Below are 5887 nucleotides of genomic sequence, written 5' to 3' on the forward strand. Positions count from 1 at the left end.
GTTTAAATTAAAAACAAACAGTTAAAGTTCAGTAAAAGTAGAAATTATTGCTTTTGTTTTTGCCCCGGGTTGAGTTTCACTGCACATATGTTTCTCTTTCTGCTCACAGTGTGCATATCTTATAGATTCGGCCGATATTGAACGTGCAGGGATACAGTGTAAATTACATTACGCTGCAGACTACAACAAAAGTAAACTCTATCGTGGAGCTACATCTGCATCTTCTGTTTCTGTCATACCAAAAGAAAAAGGAGTGAAAACACATTCAATTTAAATACCAGACGTCTCCACAATCTTTGCAGGGCGGGTCGCTTCAGAAGCAGATCGGATCAAACCTCCACTGGTTCGCGTTAGTTTTTTGGCTGGAAGACGTTCATTCATTTTTATCCTTTGATTGGGAAAGGTATGCATGTTATCACCTTAAAAAACATTACATTAAATGTTTGAAATGTTCAATCCACCCTTTTTGCAAGAACAAAAAAAGATTCCCTGGTCATACTGTTCAAGATAACTTCATCCATTGCTCTTTCATAATTAATTAAATCATGCTCAAAACATTACAAAAACATGCTAGCATGCTAATATTAGCTTAAATACAATATCATTACATGTTTTAAAGGAATTCTAAGCTTCATTGGCCTTTAAAATTGACTAAATCATCCAAACAACAATACAAAAACATGCTAGCAGTTAGCTGGTTTATACCGTTAGCTACACTAACAGCTTTGAGCTGCAGTAGCTTGTTCCGTGTTCTTAGGCTAACATTAGCTTAAATAAGATATAATTCAATGTTAAATTATTTATTAGATTCATTGGCTTTTAAAATTGATTAAATCATCCAAACAACAATTTTAATACGTGCTAGCAGTTAGCTGGTTTCTACCGTTAGCTACAAAAACAGCTTTGGGCTGCAGTAACTTGTTCAGTTTCTTAGGACAACTTTAGCTTAAATTCAATATTTTAAATGATTTATAAGATTAATTGGCCATTTAAAATGGATTAAATCATCCAAACAATACAAAAACCTGGACTCTAGGTACCATAAAAAAAAAAAAGAAGCACAATTTAGCTGATGACGAAGGCAACAGCCAGTGGCTGAAGAAAACAACGTGACAATAATTTACATGGAAAAATAACTATAAAATAAAATGACTGGGAGTCAAAGGAGGTAAATATGAGCTCTTTAAGTGGGTTTGGCGAAGAAAGGGAAAAACACTTAAAACCATAACAAAAATAATAAATCAATGTGGGGGTAAGAAGAAAGCCTTTGTGAAATCATAGATGTGGTTGAGAGCGATGCTGTGTGTTCCATGAAGTAAACAAAACAACACAACAACAGTGCCGGTTTCGTGCAGAAGTGGGATTACAGTGCAGCTCGGTCGCACTACATGACCTCAAGATAGTTTCCAGCGTCCTTGGAGGGAGATTAAAACCCGCTGTCCAGCAATGAAAAAAACAAAAAAATATCTGATCCATTTCTCCGTGTGCTGCGGAGGTCAGTGGTGTTGAGCCGTTGACACCCTAATTTGTGATGTTTCCGCGGTTAAACCATGAACTGCAGAGAGGAGATGTAATCATGTGGCACTGGTATATTTTAGATTACTTCCAGAAAGTGAGTTTTGCCGCCGGTTCCTTTCCATTTTTCACCACTTTTCTGTGGATTCAAATTGCCCCTTTAACCTTTGAAAAGTGCCAAAGAACCACTTTTCCCCCCTGGTTGTTTCATTTGATTACCAGCGGAGGCTCAAACCTTGAAAGAAACTAACTCAGTGCGCGAACTATCAAGAGAAATAATAAACTGTTATGGCAGAAACAGCATTAGTTGGCACCTCCCGGGGTGAAAGTTGTACGTTGTGCTGGAGCTACAGACACGTGTTTTCTTTTGGCTGAAATAGTTCGTCAACGTCTTCTTGAACTTCCCCAGAAACCCCCCAAGTTCAGGAGGGGTTGAAACTATTTCATTACCAGCAAGGTGTGGGCCTTCTGGGAGAGATCGGTTCCCCTGAAATCCCTTCAAAAGGAGTTCTTAAAATTGCCCGTTTTGTAGCCACGAAATCAGTCCACCCATCGGAGAACTGAATGTCTTCAGAGCTCGTCGCTTTGTTTTTACTGCGCTGCGTTTTTTCACGTTTACAGAAGTCATGAATGTCGTGGTCGAATGTCACGGTCCTCTCGGCTCCAAATGTTAAAAATATGTGTACAACGTTTCCTTCAAGAAAAGAAGTGAGGGGGAAATATGGAGCCATGTGGCGTTTAAATTAATGCCTGTGTTGCTCTGATGTGTCGATAAAGTTCCGCATGACTATCGTAATACTTTTGGGCCGAAACCCAAACACATTTTTATGACACTCGCATGTTTCGTTCAGTTAGATAATCCACTTTTTTTACGACTTGTTTTTGAAGCGTGAACGCAATTGGCAGAAGGGAGTAAAAATAAATAAAGTTTAATGTCCCAGATGACCTTCGTGGTTTTTATTTAGACACGTAAAAGCTTCAAATATTCACGAGGGGGATATTAACCAATGTGTTTTATGTGTTCAAAACTCTGATGCTTTGTGTTAACCACAGACCTTATTTCAGGCATCAAACCAAAAACCCATTGATTTTTGAGGACGAGGGAACCGGATGCTGATTTAAAATCAGTCTTTAAGGACCCCGGTGGTCACTGTGGGTATTGCATCCAGCCAATTAACTTAATAAACTCTAAATTAATTCAGGTTTAAGTTAGCAGTTTTGACGCATGTTAAACATTCTACGCTTCTTCATAAGGACATTTAAATGGCGGCTATTCATGGATCAAAGGCGGACAACGAAGCCAAACCTATCGCTAATCTTCAAATCTTTATCTGCATTTTTTATTTTATTTTTTAAAGAGTGCAACAAATGTGCTTGTCTGTGTTCTATGTTTATATTTGTAGTTTTGGTATATTTCAAAAGTGTATTTTAATACATCAATCCATCTGTAAATACGGTAGTTTATCACATTTACAAGTGAACTAATATAATTCTGAACCCTTTGTGTTCACTGAAGATCAAAACTACATTTTTGTTGACTTCCTAATTATCTGAGACAAAAGGGCGACTGTGGCTCAGTGGTTAGCATGCCCATCTTTCAATCAGAGGATCGGTGGTTTGATTCCCGGTTCCGCTAGTCCTTGTTGATGTGTCCTTGAGCAAGACACTTAACCCCGAATTATAATACCCCGAAATATAAATATAAATATATAAATATAAATATAAATATAAACTACTTCATTGGCTTTAGGGTGGTGTCAAATGAGCGGCGGCAGAAGAAGCTGTGGGAAACCTCCACAACCTCAGGTGAGGCCAAGAGGGCAGAGACGCAACTCTGTGAACGGATCGGATTGCATTCCTGGACACACACACACACACACACACACACACACTTGCTCGCTTAGATCCAGCCCTGCGGGGGGAAACACACAAACGTCACCTCTCCAGCATGCAGCAGGAGGACAGGTGAGGCCGGAGCCGGAGACTCGACACCTCGGGGGGTTGGATGTCACCGTTCTATCTCTCTCACACACACACACACACACACACACACACATGCTTGTAATCGCTGCCCCGTGAGGACCTCGTCCAGGAGGTGTCGCGTGGGGACTCCGATTTCTAAATTGAATAACAGCATACTTTTGATCACAATAACTCTTCTATCGCACACAAAAAAGCACAAACACACAATAACTAATTTTTTTCACACACACAATTTCTCTCTCACAGACACAATTACTATTATTTCTCTCACACACACACACAATAACCATTTTCTTTTTTTTTCTCTCTCTCACACACAATTTATCTCTCACTCACACACACAATTACTATTTTTTTCTCTCTCTCACACACACACACACACACACACACACACACACACACACACACACACACACACACACACACACACACACACACAGACTCTTGAGGTGTGAGAATGCAGAAGCCACGAGCAGGTTGGTAACTCGAGCCCCATGTGAAGCCTCGACAACGAAACAACCGAGTCATTACCAACCGGCTACAATGCACTCACGTTCCCAAACACACACACACACACACACACACACACACACACACACTTCCTCTGCATCTTCGTCGCTCTGGAAGTCTTAAAGCTTCTCACAGAGATTATGTGGCCCGAGACGAGCTCTGACTCGACGCCGGAGACGGTTGACAGCGTGACACACACACACACACACACACACACACACACACACACACACCCCGAGGGTCTGCAGTCTAAACCCTCACACAGGGCTCGTCGATGGTGATCATATTTATCCAGTCTGTCCTCTAAGAATCTAAGGGACTATCACATAAAGGGAATACTTTTCTTGTCACAATAACAGAAAGCAGGTCTTTGCGTCTCTGTTTGTGTTTATAAACTAAGTGAAGCTCACAGATGACTTTCCGGTTGTTTGTGGAGCATTTCTCCTGAGTGGTAATGACCTCTCTCCTCTCCGAACAGGATCTTCACCGTCAGCCAGCCCTGTTTTCTGAAATTAATCAACGACGCAACATTGAAAGCATTATTTCTCTGGCAGCGCCGGCACCAAAGAGTAATTCATCGCGGCATTGTCTCGCAACTGGAAACAGATGTTTTAATGAAGACATCAACAAAAGCGCTGCCGGTGGCTGTGTGGTAACACAGAGAAGGCCTCTCGGTCGTGTTGCGTTGGGTTTGGATGCAGCGGATCGTTTGGAGACGACACCGTGTCGTCCGTTTTGACCACCAGGGGGCGGCAGAGGGGAATAATCACGTGAAGCTTTTAACTTCTTACAGAGGAGTTGGTGCTTTTACGTCGGATTCAGGTTTGTGCCAACGTGATGAACGTAGGCCGCTGTGGCTCAAGGGGCGAGTGATCGTCCTGAAACCACAAGGTCGCCGGTTCGATTCCTGGACGTGTTGAGCAAGACACTGAACTCCCAGTTGCTTCATGGCTGCCCACTGCTCCTTAATTACTAAGGATGGGTACAAATGCAGACCAGTAATAAGAGATTGATTATTATAAAGCTAATATTTATTCTCCTTTTAGCTCCATGTTTGGTCTCCACCACCTCCTGAGAAAAAACATCTGTCTCTTTTGCTGCCAAACGCTCCACGATTTTTTTATTTCTACCAATTGGCTACGTCTGAAAATGTCAATGAGAGCACAACAGTTTATGTGGGGCGAAAAAAGAAAGAAATATACAATTTTTAACACACAAACAACCCTTTTAGTGCCCGAAAACAACAACAAAACAGTCAAAATATGTCTACCTTTGTTTTAGGATCCCTGGAATGTTTTTATAGGAAGTACAAAGCAGCTTCCAGGTGTGACGGGTGAAAGGAAAAGATGTTCCAGTGGATAAATAAAGAGCAGAGAGGCCCAGACGAGTCCACCCGCTCAACCTCCAAGTGTTCGACTTCGTCTGGAATAATATTATTCTGCCCGTGACCGAGCAGCAGATAAGAAGGTCTGAAAGATCAGCAGCAGCGAGCGCTTCTTTCCAGAAGGTTTAGTTTGTTATAATCAAATCTGTTCAAACCCGTCATTGGACCTATTTAGCAAAACAATCTATTATTGTCTTATATTTGGTAAGAAAAACAAAAAAACACACGAGAAGAGATAACAGATTCAATGTTTTTTATCGAAACGAAATCATCTATTTAATCAAGCAAAATGTAAACAGAAAAAAATCACATAATTAGGATCAATATCATACAAATAAACACAGACGCATTTAAGTCAGTGAAATAATTTAGTGGGACGAACAAGTTGACATTTACATAAATTAACTTGTCATAATGCTATTTTTGCATATATATATATATATATATATATATATATATATATATATATATATATATATATATATTTTTAGCCCT

The sequence above is a fragment of the Taurulus bubalis genome (assembly GCF_910589615.1).
Source record: "Taurulus bubalis genome assembly, chromosome: 3".
NCBI lineage: Eukaryota > Metazoa > Chordata > Actinopteri > Perciformes > Cottidae > Taurulus > Taurulus bubalis.